Here is a 23407-nt window from a genome sequence, read left to right as displayed (position 1 = left end):
GACGTGTGAAGGACACTAAGGTTATTTCAAGGGCATGTTTGTCTTGACGTTAAACGATCTCCAAACACCACAGTCCATTATATCATCACTTTATCGGCCCTATACAATTTCTTGCAATAGGAATTCGTCTGTTTGCATGCCCCAGCTCACTCTCCATGAGACACAGACAGGGAGAGAAGCCTGGGGTCAGAGCGCAGGGTCAGCCATTGTACAGCGCCCCTGGAGCAGCTGGGGTGAAGGGCCTTGCTCAGGGGCCCAACGGAGTGGCCCGCCCCAAACTCATGGCGATAGCTGGATTTTAACACCCGACCTTAGCCTTATAAGTCAGTCACTTAAGCCATCACACTACAGATGCAGTGATACCTATATACTTATACTTAAGTATATACCAAGGAAACCCCAGCTTCCAAGTAATGCAATTTAAAGATCTTTTAAAGGAATGAAAAGCAAGCATCACCTATCTCGGGTTTGTTTCTGCTTCCCTGAAAGTTTCCTGAAGTAAACAGTAAGCTTAGTTTAGGATTTAGCTTCACAAAGGTTAAATTAAAAGTTGCTGAACATTGTTCCTCTGTTGATTTCACCTGTTCTCTCAAACCCAGGCTCTTCCAGGTTAATTCTCAAGCTAAAGGTTTTTAATTCTGAGGCAAATGCACTCCCAACTCTGAGGCCACAGCTGCAGAAAGCAGTACATTAAAACACATGTATCTTATAAGGCTCTGTTTCACAGCTTCTTAATAAGATTTAGCATACTGGTACTGACAATTAGGAGTCTTGGTTTGAGAGAAGATATGACAGTTTTCTTTCTTGTTCAAATTATTCTTTTTAATTTCAGTTATAAATTATAAGTTATTGAGATGACTTCAAAAAGGAAAAAAAGTGACTATTCAATTATATACACATGAATATACATGCAACATGTACACAAAGATGAAAAAAATCTATATGTGAATAAATAAGTGAAATATATAAATACATATACAGTGATATATACATAATATAAATAATATACTGTATATATAATTATAGGAAATGAGTTAAAAAAACATCTGAAAAAAATCAGGCAATGTACGCAGAAAATTATAGGATTGAAGTAAATATGTGAATATGATCCTGGGACTTTCACGCAGTTTGAAAACACGTGCTCTACAGAGGCCCGGGCCAGCCCGTGGCAGGGCAGAGGCTGGGATAATTCTGGGGCAGGAATGTTATTGGAAAGAATTACTGCCTTATATGTGCCCAATCTCAGGAGGGGCTGCATGAACAAGGAAATAACCCTGCCAAGGGTTTGACAGGAGAATTTAAGGTTATTCAAACTGCACACACATATTTACCATGGGCATAAACACCCTGTGCACAGAATACCACCTTAACGATACAAAAAAATGCAGGAGTAAATCTGAAGGCTTTATGATACAAAATAGACAGCTCAGAGCTTGCACTGCCTCTGCAGGTTGTTTGGAAAGCATGGATGCAGGAAACTATTTACAACATGCAGCATTGCATGTTTGCTCAAGTCAGATCTTAACACAGACTGGTTCTGGTAAATCCTTAGTTCAGCAACGTTGATTATGATCCTAAAGATATACAGTTTACCCAACCTGTAAAAGGTTTATATAAATATTCCAACTATGTCTCCAATGTGTAATAAAAAGTTAAAACAAATCAGGTACAGATCAGGTCAACATTGTAAATGTGTTCTCTATTGAATACTAAAAATAAATGTTTAAATAACAAAACAAAGTTACAAAGAGAATCCTACTTTAATATTGCCAGTTTTAAAAGAGATACCTAAAGAAACTTAATTATGGAGGATCCCTTTAGCCTGCTGTTAGATGAAGATGAACAGAATAATTTAACAACTTACAAAAGATGGAGGCTTGAAGTGTCAGACAATTACATTTTCTGATAAAAAGGTTTTATAAAGGAATGTATTTTTTTAACTGCTGGAGCTGAAGAGAAAATAATTTAATTCAATAGTGTTCTCCCAGGCTTGTGTCAGGTATTCAGGTTTCCTTTCAAGGAAATTCACAATGGAGTAGAGTGGTGAGTTTCTAATCGCCCCCCTGCCAGGGTCTCCACCCCCAGGGTCTCCATGAGGAAGAAGGTTGGGCACTCCAGCTTATTAGTGTTCCCAGTTCAGAGTGGCTGTGGTGCATCTGTACCCCTTTTTTTCACTTGGATTACGCGTGAAATGAAAGACACAGGAGGTTAGTTATCTGCACACATCCAAAACACCAATGTCCCCAGGCTGGAGATCCTCACAACATCTCAAGCCGGGCAAATCGAATCCGGTCCATGGCTGGACTTTGAGGTAACCAGCTCCTTGATGGCTGTATTAATTCCTCTCACTGCAAGTTCCTGACATTCCAGTAAGAGCACAGCACCCCTCACCTGAGCTCCATTACTGCCAGAAAGCTTTCCAACAGCTCAGTCTTGCACGTGCGGACAACGATTGCTTTTCTTTAACTGCCAACCCAGGTTAGATCAACTGCTAGTCATACCTCTAAATACCGTATGACAATGTTTTAAACGATTTTCGGCAACCTTATAGAGGAACTGAACGATGAAGGCTGCTCCTCTCATTCAGCAGCTCCACAACAACTCCGCACACCAGTTGCTGGAATGCTTGATTCAGCTGTTATGAAGATGAGTGGCAGCACTGAATGGAAAACCACAAGATTCAAAACAGAAGCAACAATAAAATGAAAGCAAACTGTTACTTTGTGACTGCTAAATGAGGAGTGTACAACACTACTCCATCATCATTTGTAAGTATTTGTTCATCAGGTGTAAAAACATTCTTAAGAGCTGCTATTTAGCAACTGCCGGCTCTTTACACTTACCCTAGCAGGGAAAGGTTAATCTTAGCTTCAGACTTACAAGCTGTCCTGGCAAGTAATCTGAATTTAACAATGGAGTGAACAGAAGAAAGACCAGAACTAAAAGTTCAGGGTGGATTATAGGATTCTTTTTTTAAATCTTTCTCAACAAATTGAAAGCCACAGTCCATATTTAAAAACAGTTCAACTTCGTTTTCAAAGCACCCCCTCCCGACCACACGGCTTGCTTGATGTGGTGGAGAACATGAAGGACTTAGTCCATGTCAAAGCATTGGCTAAGACCAAGCAAAAACGAATCAGATGAGTCAAACGAGTTTTACTTTTCCAGCGCTGCCAATTGGAAGGACAATGCCACATGTACCAATAAACTCTTTGCCACAGTGTTTCACTTCTGCCAAGGGGAATACCCAAGACTTAATGGCAGATCGGTGTGGAGTTACAAGTCAGAGAGCAGACTCACTCTGGGGTGTGGTACACTGTAGGCTTTATTATGTCTTCCCTGCCCTTTCGAGAGGTGCTTTTCACAGGTGTTAATAAGGCCAGACATTACTCAGGAATACTGTAGGATACTATAAACTATGCTGAAAAGAGAAGAAAGAAAGCACAATGTTTCGGCTGTAGAGCCCGAAGAAGGCTCCACAGCCGAAACGCTGTGTTTTCTTTCTTCTATTTTCAGCATGGAATAAACCTCTTACTTTTTCCTTTGCCGCTTACGCATGCTGACGCACCTACCCACCTGAACTACTATAAACTATGCCGTAAATAAAATTCAACAGATTGAATGGGCTGCTCAGCTAAATCTGTGATCTACCTGCTTATTTCACACTTGAGTGGCTGGGATGATAGAGCTTGTGTTAAAGGATTAGAAACATGCCACATGTTTCTCTGCGGTTCTTATTAGTTCACTACCCTGAAAAAAAAAATAACGAGACTGAAGTATTGCTTATGTATGTTACATTAATCTTTTGGCAATATTTATTGTTGTGCACTATTCAGCATGACAGGGAGCTCTGGAGAGTATTTTTATGACTTCAGTTCTTTCAGCTGAGACTTAAGATACACCTGATCTGTGAATCATACCACAGAGAACCAACTGACTCAAGAACTGACTGTTCGCAATGGATCTCTGCAAGTCTCATATGGGAATATTGCTCTGCCAAAAAATTTTGGACTGAAGCATTTCAGCCTTTCTGTCAATGCATTTGGCTTCGGCTAACCTAGAAACAGGATTTTTGTTTCTGCATTGTCCTCAAAACAGAAAAACAACATCCAAATGTTAATTGTTTTTGTGCATTCATATTCCCTGCCTTGTTGATTAATGAATTTGAAATTCTCTGTTTTTAAATAAAACCTTACTAAACTAAAGGGAGTAAATGTAATTGCCCTGTTTTTTAAAGCATATTTTATATTTAAATTGTACCATACTTAATTATAGGACATTATTAGCAGTTGTCTTAGGTTTCCCACAGAATTTAAATCAACATGCAAAAAAAAACATTAACGTTTTGTTATTCGGCAGGTGTTGGCTTTGAACTTGAAGTGGAAATACAGCCAAAGGGAAATTTTTACACATTTACCTGGTAATAGATTGAGCACAATTTAGTGTATAATGACGCATAATTGTATTTAGACAGAACTGTGCAATGAGTGTTTATAGCAGTAGTTCAGCTTGCGTGTACTTCTTGCCGATTTAAATTATTGTGTGCTTTACACAGTACTAAAACACTGGGTTATCTGTTAAGGATGCAAGACAGAGAATCATTTCTATTTAGGTAAACAATGCAAGCTGTATAAAGTTCTATACTTGAGACTGATTACACAGTTTTACATTTTGCTTGAGTTTAAGAGGAGACCACGTTTCCATTCAATACATTACACCACAATTTAATTATTTTAAGTGCATATTCTGTAATGCCAGGGAAGAGTAAATATTTTAAACCTAGATACTGTAAGCAGTACCTATGATGAAAAAAACATTTCTGAAGATATAGACAAAGCCACTGAATGCAGCTAATACAATGAAAACTAACAGGTCCATACTCGTCGTACAGTCACTTTATAAAGATGTGCTTAAAAAAGAAATTTGACTCCTCTATTGATCTGTAGACCTCTGTTCAATTTTGCTTAAGAATGTCATTAAAAAACTTTCACTGTAGTTTCACTGTGCTGTGAGCTAGAAACTGGCTGTGCATGATACTTCTAAGCTTCCTGTGTAGTGGTAGTAGATTTTTCCAGTTGCTGGCAAAATGTAGCTCTGCTTCCTTTGAAGTATACTGTACACAATACAATAACAAGGGCTGCCAGAGTCTCAGAGCAGCGCACTGCATCTGAGACACACAGTAGTAGATAGCCTTTACTGGGCTAAAACCCACTTTCTTTAACCTAAACTAACCCTTTCAGAACCTTATCTAAACACCTTTTTTAAATGCAATTGTGTTTAAAAGGCTGAGCATTATATATTTTTATGAGTAACATAATTCAGTGTATAAAGGCCCTTTATAAAATGATTTTTTTAATTATTATATTCAATCTAAATATCTTAAAAAAACTAAAACTTTTGATATTATCTCATTTCTGCATGGAATGGAATTTCTGCGTTCTCCCTGTGCTCACATGTTTCTCCTCCAAGTGCTCCAGTTTCCTCCCGCAGTCTAAAGGCATGATGGAGGGTTAATTGGCTTCTGGGAAAACTGGCACTAGTGTGAGTCTGGGTACCCTGCCTTGCACCTGTTCCTTGCTGGGACAGACTCCGGCTCCACCTTGACCCTAAATTGTCAGAAGTGGTTAGAAAATGGATTGGATGTGTCTCATCTGATGTGATGTTCTGGGTCACAATTTAACCTCTGAGAGGACCATTATTTTTATGTGCTTATTTACTTACAAAGAACAGCTTCAGGTTCACAGGGATTCTGGGGCAGTCGAAAACCTTGCACTTGAACAGTTGTCACGTCAGAAGGTTTACAGAACATGATAGTGTCGAAAGAATGTCTCAAGCTTTCCATCTGCACACGACTGAGACAGCCCCGTTCATATTACTTCTCATATGAGCAGATGGTAACACCTCAAACAAGAGGAAGCTAATCAATTCATCTAGCTCATCTGTTTGCTTGTGGCTAATTGATCCAAACATCTAATCGAACTGTTTCTGTAAGAATGCCAGGGTATTGGCCTCAACAATGTTGAAAGTTTTGCTGGACTCAAAACCAGTTCTCTAAAGACATGCCACCCGATAATAGTCTTTGCTACACTTCCTTTTAATTGTTGTTTTGTGTACTGTACATGCACATACAGTACACACAGCACAAACACATCATGTGCAACTTCTTTCCTTTAAATCTTTGTTAAATTCACAGTAAAAATCTCTCAAAATGCCCTGCTTGTGGGGTTTCTTCCTCAAGAAAAAATCTTTGAGGGCTTAACGTGGTCTCTAAATATCTAAATATCAGGCAGACTGAACAGAATGAGACAGAAAGTGCTGTGTAATGAAAATACAGAGAAACAGTAGTTTCTCTGAATGTCTAATACTTTCTCCTTCTTCTGCTGAATGTATGTTCTCTACAGCAGACAAAGTTAAGTCAGATGATACCTTTCAGTACAATAAATATGCAAACAAAAACTAAGTATTGTAAAGTCAACAGACTCAATCTCTGCAAAGAAAATATAACAGGCCCATAAAGCAGATAAAATATCAAACTTCCAATGAGAGGTCTTATCTAGCGAAGTTATCAAACTCACAGAGAGATTTTACAGTTTTCAAGTTGAACTGATATATATATAGGCCACAACTGTGAGAGCGTTGTGAAGAAAAGTACACAATAAGAACCTTAAATTACACCAGACAAGTCTATAATTGAGTGAAGACATTTTAAATGTTTGGACAAGTGCCGTCATTTCTTTCAAACCCATTCAACTTTTATACTCAAAAGAGTATACTGACACTTCCTTCCTATCTGTTCTATGTTTGTTATACAGTATGTACTGTTATAGGTATGTTATTTATTTTAAACAATCGATATCATACTGGTATTTAAGTCATTTCTTTGTTTCAACCCACCTACATGTGCAAACACCTGAGCATTTTATTGAAGCCGCCTGAGTGAAGTATATCGCTGATGTTTACAAAGCACTGCCCTTCCTGGGATATGAACCCACAACCTATCAGATACAAGTCCAAAACCCTAAGTACCACTTTACCCTTGAAACACAAACTACAGAGCTCCTAAGAGTAAGGACTACCTTCTTCTTGAGGAAGGTATTATTGGTATTAATAATAAGACTGGTACTATTTACTGTTATTCAGACCATGTCAAGCAGAATCCATTTATCGAAAACAGAATCCAGGCACTGCAAAGGCCAGAATAAAGCCGTACAGAGAATTAAATTTGTTTTTGCTCCCTGCTCTGCTTTGGAAAAGGGGCCAAGGCATCGCAGAGGGGCAATCATGCTCACCACCTGGGCTGTACGTTCACACACAGCACACCAGCCGTCTGCCATTGTTTCAGACTGCTGAAACATTCCTGACTGGCGCCCAAGCGCCGCCTCCTCTCCTGAGCTGCTTCACAGAAAATGCCAAGGCAACCCTGGCAATGGCCACTGCATAACTCGTTTCAGATGGCATGGATCCCCATCTCATTACTTCACTGCCCAGCTGGGATCACTGCACTTCTGGGTTAAGGGAAAAGAAAGGCTGTTTCTATTATGCTGTGGACTGGGGCTCTTTGTGCCAAGCGGGACAAGCTGGAACTAGACTAAGGGAAGAGCTACAAACTAGCCAAAGACCAATTTCTGTAAAATAAAAGTGTAGTTTTTTAAGCTATTCAGCGGCACTTCCAGTTTTTCTCTTTCTGTAGTTTTTTGATGGTTGAGCTGTCATCCAAATGGAATTATCCAATTGTTATTATAGGAACTAAACCAGAACCTTCTCATGTAGCCCCGGCAGCATCCAGTTACTCCCACTGCTGGTCAAACAAGCAATGCCTGTACCCTGTAATCTTTATTTTAAAACTCACTGTTTCTGTACATCAGTTATAGCTGTGCTTGCTCGAGGCCCAAAACAACTCTCAGACACGTGCTCAAGAATGGTTTTCCAAGTTCTCATAGTGGAAAAGTGAAATCAAGGTATCAACCATTCTGGTGATGACTTAAGGACCAAAAGCCTGCTTCTTTTATTTGCCGTTCATCCTTAAGCAGTGCAAAGAGAAGTGTGAGGAAGAAAGACATAAGAATACAGCCATTAGGTTACTCCTCTTATTCCTACATTACTATCCTTAGTCATTCCTATCACTCTGCTGTGGCACAACTGGCTCATGGAGCCCATGTTATCGTTCATACAGGGACGTCATACTTGTTTAGCTGAGATAGCCCGTGAAAAAAAAAAAATTCAAGGCCTCTGCAGCTAAAGGTGTTTCATTTCCAGAAAGCAAAGGCTTTGCACTAAATGCCTTCCTTCAGCTCACACTCCCCTGTGACTAAGTGTACCACGGCAGGATGGATCCTAGATCAAGCAAAAGGCAAGCCTCTCCGCGCAGGCCAATGCAACATCACATCAGGGTTGTTTCCAGTAGCAGCTACGCAGCCCCTAAAACCGATCTGCCGCGTCGCAGACGGCCAAGAACAGGATTTCACTGCCTCTCACAGTCGCCTGCACCACACTGTTAGTGTCAGGGCTGTAGTTCGGAAAACCTGAAGGTGTTTAACATTTCAACACTCTGTTAGGCTGCGTCTGGTTCGCATACTGTCCTTTGATGAGGACGGCGGTAATTAGGCACAGAAAAAATGAAGAGCAGATCACGCAGACCCCAGCTGCATTCCTCCACTGCGGCTTCACGCAAGTGCACTGCTAAGCATTTTTTGTTGGGACGGAAAGAAAAACTTACAAGCAGTATGTCGAAATAAGAAAAAAGGAGGAATGACATCTTAAGATTAGCTCCAGATCCCCAGTCTTATGCCAACAATTTTCATAAAGTTACCAGACTCCTATAACAACCGTTGTTTACACACGCAAGAACCAGAGCGAGTTTATCCGAACGTCATGGAGCAAAGGTTGGAGCAACAGTAAGTTCCCAATAAACTCCATGATAATGATTTATGATGATTTCTTTAATAGACTTGTTTTACACACTAGGAAAAGATGAGAAAAAATAAATTGTGATGGATAATGACATCACAAAGCCTGCACAGAACAGAGAACAAGTCTCTAATAACTATACTGTATTTTCCACCAATTTTAAGGAAAGGAAAGCCATCCTTACAAATGGGAAAATATACATTTTAGAGCACAGAACTTAAGAGAAGAAAACTAACAAGTGTTTTCTCAAAAGTGTTTCTCAATCTTACTAATCAATCTTCTGGCACAATACTTTTTAGACAATTAACAAACTCATGTATAACCTGTAATACCCAATAGCAATATTATGATGTATTCAAAGACACATAAATGTAGCTGATTTGTGAATGTTCTGACCTACAAAGCCCATTGAAGGTGAGATCCCATTATAAAAAACATTCTATACAGAGAAACATTAACAAAACTTTATTATGTGTATCATTTGTTGTGTTTTCATGCCTCTCAGTATATTATTATGGTATGTGAGATTTCTGAATAATAAAGTTGTGATGAAAAAACACTAACCACTAAAAAGAGCAGACACAAACACCTCATTGTCAGGGACACTTGTGTACGATGCAGGGTCTAATGCAGATAGTCACACCAAAGGGTGAAATTCTTTCCCCCTCTGCTGAAGTACCATGAAAAACTGGACAGTCCCTCTGTCTGGGGGAGGGGGAGTCATTTTGAGATCACCAGAAATTCGATATCCCATTGTGATACCAATACACCCTCAACAATGTGGACTGGTGACAAGATGATCATCTGGGATACAGGCAAAGTGTTAGGATTTATGGAACAGAATGAGGACAGCAGCTGTTCTCTGCTTCTCACCCAATCCCGGACAAGCGCGCGCCATCTGTACCTCAACATGGAACAAGAAATGTCCAGGAACACACTGTCTGGGGATGACTCAAGATGCCTCCAGTCCACCCTCACACAATTTCACAGACTGAAACAGACACAGCTGCAAGCCTGATACATGTATTTTATCACTTAAAGAATATTGGAAAATATATTGAAGAATATATTCCATTACTAAATAAAAACTATTGATATACTGTACACCCTTTTTTCATCTTTTATGATATTGACTGTTTTGTACATATTTGGTTTATATTTTATTGCAAAACATTCAAAAAACAAATGTTGGACCAAAGTACGTAGTTACATTATTGCATGAGACAGTGTTTTTAAGCATACTACTATCACAAATATACATAAGTAAATATAATTATAGTGTGTAACTATATTTATGCACAATAGTGCATTTCCTATTTCCAGACCATGGAGACCAATTGTGAAGCTTATTATGCTAAATCAGGAATTACCAGCAAACATCTTTTTTAACAAGTGGTATAAATCCAAAAGACAAATATAAAACAACAAATGCTCTGAATGTTAAATAAGATAACTGAACAGCCTTAGACTATCCTAGCTCGGGCAGGAAACATTTTCACCTCTCGAACTCAATCCCGGAAACAAGATCAATCACAAAGAAGCAATAAAGCAAATGTCCAAAAATGTACAGCAAAACACCAGTGCATAAACAATTACAAATTCACTGCAAGGATGGTTTTATGGAATAGTTAAATTTGAGGTATCAGAACTGAAATACATGAATTCCGGTAAACAACTTTCTGAAACATTTTCACAGACGCACAATTATGGTTGAAGTTGATATCTAAGAAAAAAGAAACATAATAAAATGATTTATTTTTCAAGTTTTTAGTTAAATAATACTTTTAAATGTGTGTGCACTATTTTGTAATTTGACAAAATGGAAATCTATAGAAATGGCTGGAATACTTTTGCAAGGTGTGCACTCTATAAACATTAGCTCTACTGGTCAAGTGGTCACACTGCTGAACCCTGTTAAGGACAATGATGCCATCTGTGTTAGGAAGCAGCATGAAGTAATTAATATTCCCATAACTCGGCATAATATTTATTCGCCTGAAAAGCTCTACAGTAGAAAAATGATTTTTTTTAAACCAGTCCACTGGGTTTGTGCCACGTTCAGCATCTGCATTGGCAAGGCAGACCACATTTTCAGACATCATGCAAAATCCCACACCTGTACAGTTTTTTCACAAGCAACAAAAACTTGTCAAAGCAAATGAGAAGCAGTAATAATGTTCTGGTTTTAGGTTATCACAAGCCTAATGTGACAGAGAAATCATATGCATCACAATACCGTGCAGTGTTAATGATCCCAAACTGGTTCTGTTGCTTTTTAAATACATTTTAATTTTCCAGCATAAATGTTTCAGGCAACTACATACAATAATTCCTTTTTGGTCTGTATTCTAGAAATCTGCAATCTGTAATCTGCAAAACAGTGATGCAGAGGCAGGGGAAACTTTATTTTTTACCAAATAATTTAATGTACCAAATAAATAAATACCAAGTAAATAAATAATAACTTCCCATGTGTTTTAGTGCAGCACATATCTATGCGATAGATTTTTACTATAATCCATAGAGACTGGGTTAAAGTCTATCGGCTGGCCCACAATGCTGAATGGAAGCTGTGTTTGAAAAAATAATGCAGTCCATAATTAAGTGTGCCCTCTGTGAGCAACGAATGCAGGACAAAAGAGAATGTCCAGCATCCAAGCCCATCACTTTTAGGGCTAGACTAGCTTTCCCCTCTCCTCCCAGAACATAAACAGCCCAGCAGCCAGAAGCGATGGAGATCCACACACTGGGATAAGCTGAACTTTCCAAAACAACAGTGACAAGAAAACCTTCTGGAAACTTTTTTCCAGACAGACCCTGCCAAGAGATCAGTGCCAAGATCTCTTTCCTCTCTTTAGAGAAAGCTACTTTTTACTACATTTGCCATGTGAATGCTTACTAAGTGCAAATTGTGCGTAATTTTCTCATTTTGGACTATTTGTGGTGCATTACAGTCACCTTTAGGCTAAGCCAAGCTATTCCATTACACACAACTGGTTTAAATCAAGACCTTTTTTTCTCTCTCCTTTTAATTGTACAACTTCACTGCCGCAGTGAAATAAAACAAAGGGACAGGGCGAGACAAGTTGACAATATTTTATTTTTGTTTCGTTTTTTTTGCGGAAAATTCTATGCCGAATTAACACTTTTATGACCTATAACGAAGATGAAATAAAAAAAACATTTCAATTTAGCCAGAAAAGAGAGCTCTTTGGGGACAACTGGAAAGGAAGCCATACATGACATACAGTATAGTACATTTTGCAATGTTTTGATTACCTCTGAATTCACTTTTGGTATAAATAAAAAATAAAAACCATTTGGCATCATCACCAGGATTACGGGCAATGATAAATTAGATGTTTAATTTTAATTACCCTTCCCTTTTTTGACAGAATGGTCAAATCCCAGGATGAACCATTGATAGTACTTGTATACTATCAATAGGCATCCGTATTAGAGATTCTACATCCTGTAGCTGCCCGGGCCTTTTTCACTGCCACTCATATAAACAAGACCGTTTCTGTCTATTCTTCGTGGGCTTGGCAAAACTCTGGAATTGTCTCTGTAAAAGTCTGTAATTAGCTCAAGCTGTGTCTTCGCAGTGGTGTATTTAACAATAATGAACTTTCACCCACCCCACCTCAAATGTACTGTACAGTATACTCGGGACTCTATCTGGACAAAAATACTGCTTCAGAACATTACATCTAATTTAGACTTGGACAGAATAAAGTGATGAAGCAGCTGCAGTGAATCACGGCCACCCTTGTGAAATTGTGTCCCCAATTTCCTTGTTCTTGGACCTTTAAGGTTTGTCATATTTGTTTTATAAATAGCATTCTGCATTTCCAAAATCTAACAGAGCTACAAGATGTGTCATGCCATCTCTTTGGTTTTCGTTGAGAAGCTGTTGGACCGTGCCCCTGCAGAGCATTATAGATTATCTGTGACATTTTTATGTGCTTTTGCACTAGGGCGCAAAACTAATTCTGCCAAGAAAAATAAAATATATAGCTATGACATACAATTCAAATGACTCAAATATTTCTGTAAAATAGGCCGCAGCACAGCTTAGCAAAATATCAACTGAATTATAGTTAAACCACACAAATATAAACGTAAAAAATTAAAGTAGCCACTACCTGTAAAAACAGAACATTTACCAACCTTTGTCATTTCACAGCAGGACTTTTGGGCTCACGGACAAGTCACTGCATATTAAATTATACGTCATTTACGAGTAACAGCAAATGAATATGCAGTGTTGATATCTCTTTGAAAGCCATCTCACGTGTTAAAGAGAAAGATCTCATAGTCAACAATGTCCATGTCCATTATAAACAACACTTCCAGTCACAGCATTAAACAACAGGTGACACAATGCATCTAAACAGAGAGCATTGCACCTTTTCTTGATGCAGCCTGTCAGACTGAAATTAAAGACTTTAAAGGAAAGTTTACACTGAGAGTGATGCAAGTACCGTAGCTCTGCTCTTCCCTGTGGGGATTCAATCACAGTCACCCATGGGCTCAGAGCACACACAGTGTCGCTCACTGAACAGCGACAAACTGCTGTGTGAAAAGACAAGCTCTTCTGCTGGGGCAGAATTCCACAATGTCCATTTTCAAGGGGGTGATGTCCCTTCTGTAAAATGCTAAGAGCACTGAGCCCTGTTACTTAAGCAAAGTTGAACAGCACTTAAGTGCTCTAGAGTCTGTACTCTTGAGTCAGATACTTGCTCCACCAAACCTCAGATGCATCAATGGTTACCAAAATCTGCATGTTAAAATGTGTAGTTATAACTATTATTTGCCCTGGATGCAAGAGACCACAAAATTCGTATTGGAAAAAAAAAACACTGTAATTAAATAAAATATGAAGGAATTGATTTAGCTACAAAACATACAACTTTCTAGAGGATAATGGCGATGGTTTGAGAAGAAGATACAAAAATAACCAATTACGACAGTGGAGACAGGCTTTTAAAGTTGTCTTAAATTTTTCCTCTGGCCTCTTAAAGCATTTAAATCCCATAATGAGAATTTTCCCTAATTAGAAGGTTAGTTACAGAAAAGGGAAAATGTACAGTTATTCAAAAAGTCTTGGTTAGTATCACACAGTGTTAATTAGGAGAACATGGGTCATTCTAAATTTATCATAAATCAGAAAACAAACTAAGGGAAAGATGTAATTGCTACTAGAAATAAATACTAAAGATCAATCTGGTGCAATTAATGTATCTAATGGACTAACGATTTGCTTTTTTACATTAAGGGTACTGAATTTATTTTTAGTTGATTATTCAAATGAAATGTTAATTTAAAAAAAAGTGTTTTCTCTGTAATGTATGTGTTTAGTAGTGATTTCAGTCATACATATTTAACATATATGATTTTAAATCAAAAAGTGTACAGTGTAGTGTATTTGAACATGAAAGACAAAGCAATAGCTTTAGAAGTTAAGCCAATCTGTCCCTCTAACACTGACTGGTCCTTTCACTTTCATGATTACTGTCCAATCACACACACAGTGTATCTATATATTCTTATGGAGTCAAAAGAAACACATGTGCTTGTTATCAATTGAGCACAACTCTATAGATGGCTGGTCTGTCTTCTACAGTGCTGGTTAATGCACTTTTTAAATGGAAATCTTACTTGGGAAGCCGGTCATTTTAACATATTGACATTCAACAGCTGATCTTCAGTCTTTCTTCTAATATTTTCAACAACTCCAACTCCTCCAAGTACTCTGCACCGAATAGTGTATAAAATTGTCATTTTAATGTCTCTTAATGTACAGTAGGATGAAAAATTACACAAATGTTTACTAGATGAAGTAGTCAATAATTGTCCAAACACAAGGGCACCAGGAGATACCTTTTGTATCTCTGGTTATATTACAGACATTGAATACAGGCATTCAGATCATGTCACACAGTAGCATTGATTATGTTTGTCTTCACCCTTGTGAATGTTACATCAAATTGCCTGAAAAATCTTCATATGAAAATGTACTACAAGGGGACAAGCTAAATTTGAAAAATGTTTTTTTGTTGTTGTTGTTTTTTACAGTTGAAGCACAAGTTCTGACAGGTCTGTAAAAGGTACACCACGAACTCACACAAGACAGGTCTTGTTTATATCATTTACCACCAAGATTCCAGGCCCTTGTCAAATATTAACACAATTTCCAATTCCTTTTGAACATTTTTAAAGTGTCAGCACTCTAGAGATATAAATATACCCGCAACGTTCTTTCAGATTATTATGGATTGTAGGTGGTTAACAGAGACAAGACAGTCATTTTATGAAGATATCAAACTTTGTCTTTGTTTGGCTGCTCTGTGTTCCTGTGGGTAGTCTTTTCCATTGTTTTTTTCAACATTCATAATTCGATAGTGCAGAAATCCTTAAAATGCAGACAAATCCTGATAATTCTTGTTCTGAAACTGAGGTCCACCTGTCCAGGGGTGTTTCAACAGCAACATAAAGGCAATGACACTGATGCAGACCAGTTAAAGAGGGATGTAATTACAGCTGACCTAACACTAGAGGGCGCTATATAGCCTCTACATTGTAAATAGACACGCTAGAGGAGGATTTGGCAATTAGATAGATACTTTATTGATCCCGTGAGGGAAATTGCAGTGCAACAGCAGCTTAACACACACAACACAGCACAACACAATTAATAGGTAATAATAATAATAATAATAATAATAATTGCTTACACTTATATAGCGCTTTTCTGGACACTCCACTCAAAGCGCTTTACAGGTAATGGGGATCCCCTCCACCACCACCAATGTGCAGCATCCACCTGGATGATGTGACGGCAGCCATAGTGCGCCAGAACGCTCACCACACATCAGCTATTAGTGGGGAGGAGAGCAGAGTAATGTAGCCAATTCATAGAGGGGGATTATTAGGAGGCCATGATTAGTAAGGGCCAATTGGAAATTTGGCCAGGACACCGGGGTTACACCCCTACTCTTTTCGAGAAGCGCCCTGGGATTTTTAATGACCACAGAGAGTCAGGACCTCGGTTTTACGTCTCATCCGAAGGACGGCGCCTGTTTACAGTATAGTGTCCCCGTCACTATACTGGGGCATTAGGACCCACATGGACCGCAGGGTGAGCGCCCCCCACTGGCCCCACTAACACCTCTTCCAGCAGCAACCTTAGTTTTTCCCAGGAGGTCTCCCATCCAGGTACTGACCAGGCTCACACCTGCTGAGCTCCAGTGGGGTTGCCAGTTGTGAGTTGCAGGGTGATATGGCTGCAATCATATTGTAGGTAAGTATAAATGCTTTATTAATGCTCACTTTCAAGCTTTGGTGTTGAGTGTGTTTTTGAAAGCCAACTTTGTGTCTATTATATTGGCCTAAAAAGTCCTAAAATAAAGGCATAACACTTCCGTTTCCCATTGTAAGTTTCTGTGTTGCAGCAGATCCTGGCGACCACCACAACAGGGTAGGGTTTGTCACAGACATCAGTTTATCAACAGCACTGAAGAGGCTCCGAATACATTTGTTAGTACGTGGTCTTGACGTCTTTAAGAGACTGAACTGCAAGCCAGCATTAGTGTTCTTTACTCCGGTTTGCTTATCGCAGTGTTGATGTGCGTGGTACTCAGGCCTCCAAGAACAGCAAACAATGAGCTGCAACTCAGCATCTGTCTTTATTTACTCGCCAGAGACGCAGCGGGAGACACTGCCATTCATGTGTTCCCCACAGTAAGTTGCACTACTACAATCAGGCAGCCCTTTTTAAAATGTTTAAAAGAGGATAGCAAGCTAAGACACAGTTCACATCCTTTATCTCCCCGGAGGTCTGTGCTCCAGACGTGCTCTGGTGTAATGAGAAAATGAGCTGAAAAACGCAGTAGTACAAACATCTGTAACCTGAAACACTAGTGTGACATTAGTCTATATAGACCTAATCCCAGCACAAACAAAACTGGTCCCTATGGCTTTCACCTGCTGTGTTACAAGATGACATCCCTTGAGTTAATTTTATCCCCTCAAGGTGTTTGGTGAACCACATATCCTGTACACCTAAAGAGTGTGAAAAAAAAAAAGCTAAACTGCAATTCTCTGACAAGGTATTGTTAGCACAAAACAGTAGATTAAGCAAAAAATTGAAAACTAGAACTCTTAATGAGTTTTTGCAGAGGACAGCTGCAATGTTTTGGCAAATACTAAGAACTATTTTCATATGCTTTGCATTTCTCATTTAAAATTCCTGGAAGCTAAAGTGCTCTATAGCAAAACAGGAAAAACATGCCACATGTTTTGGAACTATTAGTAAAAGTGAGGTCAGATCTCACTTTGCAGTGCAAGAAATAACTCAAATTAAAAGTTAATTGTTCATTCTTCTTTAAATTCCCAAACCTTCACTTTCTGTTATTTAGGTACAGAATATAGTCTCAGGGGAATAACTTCACCTAACTCCTGTGTAATCACTCTAAATAAACCAACACAAGCTTTCAGGATTACAGCATAACTTAGAATGAATACTACAAAATATACACTATCACTGAACCTTAGCTGCCTTGCATAAGAGAAACATTGGTTTTAACGATGTTTGTGAATTCAGGTCTGCTAATGTAGGTCAGTTTTAATTTCCAAAACAGCCGGAGGGAGTTTGCAAGTGAAAGGTGTTGTAATTTATCAAATAAAATAAGGACAGGTTCAGCAATGATAAAATCAAAAAACAAAAACAATAGGTCCTCATATGACAGAAAAACCATGCTTCGTTTTTTCTGCACGACTGATCCTCTTTCGCTGACTAACCAACATAGGGGTACCCTTATCTTTAGACAGTGAGGAGTGTGGCTTTCCTTAAATTCCCAATGTAAACTACAGTATTAAAATGCAAACATTCTACTGAAAAGCATGAAATTTATTTTCGTTCACTCATTTATCATCCAGTTGTTTCCATGTGATATGCATTACTCCACTCTATCAACCCTCAGGTTAAAATACATTTAAGACATCTTACATTTTTTATTTTTTTAAATCTTACAAGCAAATTAAACATATGCACATACAATACACATACTGGTAAACAAATTACCAGTTTCTTATCAGATTATCTGCCTAGGGACTACTAGCATTAATGATCTTTTAGCTACAGTATATGAGAAATATAATACTTGTCATGTCACAGTTGATGAGAAAAGAAATAAAAGTTTTCATTGTCAAAGCACTGAGATCTGCTGTAAGGATGAAATAAGCACATTATTTTATCAATTGCCTTCACTGTCCACACACTGTAATATTTCATTCAAATCCTTTTTCATAAATAGGATATTTGTAATCAATGGCAAACCCTTGATAACAAAATAACAAACTAACTCTTCTTAGCAAAATCTTTCCTTTCAGCACTGTACAGATTATGTCTCTTTGAAATCTACCTTACCAATGTACCTAGCAAATACTCTCAGGCATCACTTTGTACATTTCTTAACGATTTAGTACTATTTATTAATTTATTAATTTAATTAATATTCTCTGTTGATGCAGTGCTTAGTATTACTGCCTCGCAGCGCTGGGGCCCTGGGCTCGTTCCCAGACCTGGGGTGCTGTCTGTGTGGAGTTAGTATGTTCTCACCATGTTCGCAAGGGAATCCTCCAGGCGGACCTGGTTTCCTCCCACAGTCCAAAGAGAATTAGCCCCGGTGTAAGAGGTTGTAAGAGTGTGTCCCCCCGATGGACTGGCATCTCGTCCAGGGTGAACCCTGCCTCCAGCCCATTGCTTGCCAGCACAGGCTCCAGCTCCCCTGGTTTGGATGAAGTGGTTAGGAAAGGGATAAATGGAGTAATATTCTGATTCACTAATAATGTTCTCATTCGGTATCTTTTTCTACTTCTCAAGGAGAGGCATACTGTAGATGTGGCTACTGTTATTTTAATGAGGTAGAGCATAACTCTTTGACATCTTAATAGTTCAGTACCCAACAGATAAAATCTCAGGCCATTTTTATCAATTGTCCTTCATTGTTAACTCTTATCTTTAGGTATTTAGAATAGGTTGCAAAACATACAGTATCAGCATATATGCTGTATCACTTGCTTATTACAAATAATGTGTAATTTCTTTTAAATTAATGTACTTTAAAATTAACAGATTTGGCCTATGATTGATATACATACAATAGTTTTATCATCTAAATCTTTAGAACATAAATCAATATTTACAGGTTTATTTTTGTAACTAAAATGTCATGTAAACCTTTTGTCATTAGTTATGTGATCTTTCCTTGTCTTTCATTAGACCTGTTAATGTACAGTAACCGTCACTTATAATTAATTGGGAAGCGACTTCATTGTAGTATCTTTCTCAAACAGCATGATTTGATTAAGTATTGTTAGGTGATATAAGTCTGAATGTCCAGAATGGTTTTTCAATGTGAAAACACCAACATAGTTAAGTGTGTGCACCCTGCTTTTTAAAGTGTTTTTACAATTCATAATTGGTATCTTGCAAGAAACACCGCACCTACGTAAAACAAAAAATTCAGGGACTGTTCGTGAATTAAGAACAGGCATTATTTTAGAAATGACACACTTCTACCCTCTAGTGGATATATGAAATTATAGTGCTTAGTGGGTCAGAAACTACTGTTTACCTCTTTACCAATGTGCTCTGTGCATTGAAACGCTAAGCAAACTAAAATGGATGCTAAACAAGAAATCCTTTTACATTATTGCATTTTGTTGTTTTTAACAGATGATAATTGTGACCAAATCTGACAAGCTTTTAGACTTTTCTAAAGATTTCATTTTCTATAGCAGTAGAGATTAAACCTTCATTTCAAATGTACTGAAACGAATATCAAATTTAGTAACACCGTCTGGTTAAGCATAAAAGCATAAAAGCGGTGAAGACAAAACTCTTTTTTCACCCCACAAAATTCACGCAAAATACTGAACACGCCATGCAACTTGCCACCAAATTCCTGTTCTTTCTGCAAACAATTTAAAGAAAATGAGCATTCTTTAAAAAAATAAATAAACAGGGGGCAACATTGCTTTCAATGTTTCTAAACGTTACTGTTACATAATGGGTCACTGTCATGAAGTTATAACTTACATCTCACACGTGCGCTGGCTCTGGGCTACTTCTCTTATCGGCATTTGTCTTGTGAACTTCTTTTTTCCAGCATCTTTTCATTCTACAGACATTAGTCAGTTTCTTGGCCACAACAGCTTCCCTCATATTTATCCATGACATTCTGACAAGATGCAGCTCAAGCGACAGCATCAGCCCACAGAGCTATCACATCCCTTCTGAGCACACTGGATTTCTGAATTCAAACACGTGCAGCAGAAGGACAGCAGAACTTCTGGCAACTCTAAAATCTAAAATCTAAAATCACTAGGAGGTTTCACAGGGCTACCCTCATTTGTCTTTGATCAAGTTTTCCAATCTCAGAAAAGGGAGTACAGCTACACGCCACAACTGTCACAGATACCATTTTCAGCCACAGGTACAGTATGTTGGCCTTTCTGTTATAAATCTCTCCTCCACCTGCATTTTGGTCCCCACATTTGAATTTGCAGCTGCTGACCAATGCATCCATATTAGTTAACTCATCTGACTCACCCATGAACTATACATCATACTGGCAGCATACTGGACATGTTTGGATTCTTCAATGTTTTCACAGCATGAAGTTTGCACCAGGACATAGAGGCACCGATGCTCCACTTGTGTTCAGATGTGCTTGTGCCCTTGCACACAGGTCTCGCAGAATCGATTAGCGGATGGTCCAGGGCCTTCCATTCTGTTACCCCACGCCCCCGAGGACTCGACATTCCACCTCACATTCCCGCACGGTTCCCAGTTAGCCTTTTACCCCAGCCTATTTAATGCTGCTTCACACTCTCCCCTGTGCTCAGTATTAGAGCTTTTCCTGGCTAGAGCTACTTCGATTTTCGCTATATCTTACTACTTGGTTTCTGGCTTCCTGACCCTGGTTTGTTCTCCGACTGCGTCTCCTGGTTTTGGTACTTTAGTTCTCATTCTGGTTTCGACTCTCGGCTTCCTCACGGCTTCCGGATCTGCTTCTGGTTTTTGTACTTTTGCTTGTTTATCTTCGGCTTTCGGACCTCGGATTGTCATATCGACTACACCTCTGGAGATCGCCCTGGTTTTCTGCATAGGGACCTCACTATTATTTCCCAACACATTCAGTCCCTGACATATGGGTTGGGTCCTGTTCACATCTCAACAACAACAAAAAACCACAGCAAACAACAAAGTTGTGCTAAACTTGACCTGCCATCTCTCACCACCACTCAGCAAATGATCACTTTGTTGTTAAATTATTCTGCTTCTGCTTGCATTGGCCAGCATCAGACTTGGGTCTTCATCACAATAAAGCAGTTTACATGTACATGTTTGCCCCCAGAAGGATCCGTTCATCATTTGTCTTTGAAGGTCCCCCTTTGCTAATTATGATGATGATAATTCACATTCATCTTCTTTTTGAGATTATTTTTAATTTTACAAAACAAAATCAAAAGGGAAAACAGAATTCCTCTCTCCCCACCGGTGGTACCCACCTCCACAGCCCCTGAACCCTTCCCAAGGACCTCAGGAGTGAAATCATAGAAAAGTGCAGTTTAATAAAGACCCGACCGCATCAGCAACTCCACATTAAACCAAGTGATGTTCCGTTAAAATTGTACAATGCACTAGTGACCCCAATTTGGAATATTGTGTACAACTGCAGTCACCACATTACAAAACAAAACATTGCTGCTCTGGAATTAGTCCAGAGAAAAGCAACCACATACATTCCTGGGCTTAAAGGAATGTCTTACGCTGACAGGCTAAATATTTTTAATCTTGAACAGAAAAGACTACAATGGGGCCCATTTCAAGCATAAAAAACCTCAGACACACTGATGGAAATTGTGCAAAAGCGCATTAAAAAACAAAACAAGAGCAGGAGGCACTTCCTTACCCAAAGGGTGGTGGGAGTGTGGAACAAGCTACCAAGGCATGTTCTTGCAGCGGATACCCTGGCTTCTTTCAGGCAATGGCGGAATGAGATCCTCATATCAACTAGACACTTGATCAGCCACCAGCTATGGCACCTTGCCACTCGCAACTGGAAACCCAGTGAAGCTCAGCAGGTGTGATCTGGCCATTACCTTGCTAGCTAAGGTGGCTACTGGAAGAGGTATCAGTAGGGGATGTGGTCTGTGTGGGTCCTAATGACCTGGTATAGTGATGAGGACACTATACTGTAAAAAACATCCTTTGGATGAGACGTAAAACCAAGGTCCTGACACTCCTTGCCATTAAACAGTCCAGGGCACTTCTTGAAAAGAGTAAGGGTGTTACTCTGGTGTCCTGGCCAAATTCCCCCCTGGCCTTTACCAGTCATGGCCTCCTAATGATCCCCATCAATCAACTGGCTTCATCACTCTGTTCTCCGCCCCACTGGTAGCTGGTGTGTGGGGAGCGTACTGGCGCAATGTGGCTGCCGACGCATCATCCAGGTGGGGCTGCACACTGGCAGTGTTGGAGGGGGGGGTCCCCATTGCCTTTAAAGCACTTCGAGTGAAGTGCTCCAGAACATCAATATACAGTACAAGTGTAATTCTTTTTCATATTGTAAGTATCAAATGAGGTATTTGGATTTCAGGCATCTTATGTGTTATCCTTCTGTCCTCATGTAGAGACAGCACTTCATGTGCACCAGGGACAGGTTTTGTCCGATAAGACGGCTCATGTAAGCCAAAAAAAAAAAATCGGCGATTCTTTCAATGATTAGGGTTTTTGGAAACCACATTTATATTGTCCCAGTCATTGCCCATATTCCTCTTTCATCTTCAAAGGCATTCCAGCTGGTTAACAATACAGGTCCAAAAATTACTGAGTTCACACTTCAAAACACAACTTTATTATTTATTGAGCAGTGCCCAGTACTCGGAGTACAGCACACAGTGGAGAGTGGTTTCATCTGCAAAGCTGGGAGTAAACCAACATCTAAGCACAGCTGTTAACCAGCCACAGATTCAATCCTACTGGATAATAAAAAGACAGCACAGCGCTGAGGACACCTAGTGGTAGAGTCTGAGATCAGCAAAGAAATTGCTGTGGCAGCATAGTGTTTCACAACCACCTGTCGAATTTTTGGGGGGCTGGATATCACAGTTTTTGTAATGAAACTTGCAATGGCTTTAACTGAGCTTTAACTAACACCCTTTTTTACTGAAAACTCCAGAGACGGCAGGAAGGAAATGGAGAGAAAGCTGGTTTGTTGTGTCTTTCCACTGCTTGTTTACAAGGGTGACAGGACTTTTTGCCGATATGCCACAGGGCTCTGGGTCACCGGTCCAGAAGAAATCAGGGACCCTGCCTGAAAAATCAACAAAGGCTTTTTTTGTTCATCTTTATTTCCTCTGTTAGCTTTGTTTTCTATGCCGCAGTTTTTTCATGAAAGATGTGATTTTTATGTTTCTAAAGGCACTG

General features: G+C 39.1%; 1 protein-coding gene across 1 annotated transcript in view; it reads right to left on the bottom strand.

Annotated features, from left to right (window-relative positions):
* nfic (nuclear factor I/C) overlaps nt 1–23407 on the bottom strand; it is a 221889-nt gene that overhangs the window by 176202 nt on the left and 22280 nt on the right. The window lies entirely within an intron of this gene.

This window comes from Lepisosteus platostomus, chromosome 27 (genome assembly GCF_059453375.1).
Source record: "Lepisosteus platostomus isolate fLepPlt1 chromosome 27, fLepPlt1.hap1, whole genome shotgun sequence".
In the NCBI taxonomy this organism is placed as follows: Eukaryota; Metazoa; Chordata; class Actinopteri; order Semionotiformes; family Lepisosteidae; genus Lepisosteus; species Lepisosteus platostomus.
This window is presented reverse-complemented; position numbering and strand designations above follow the sequence as displayed.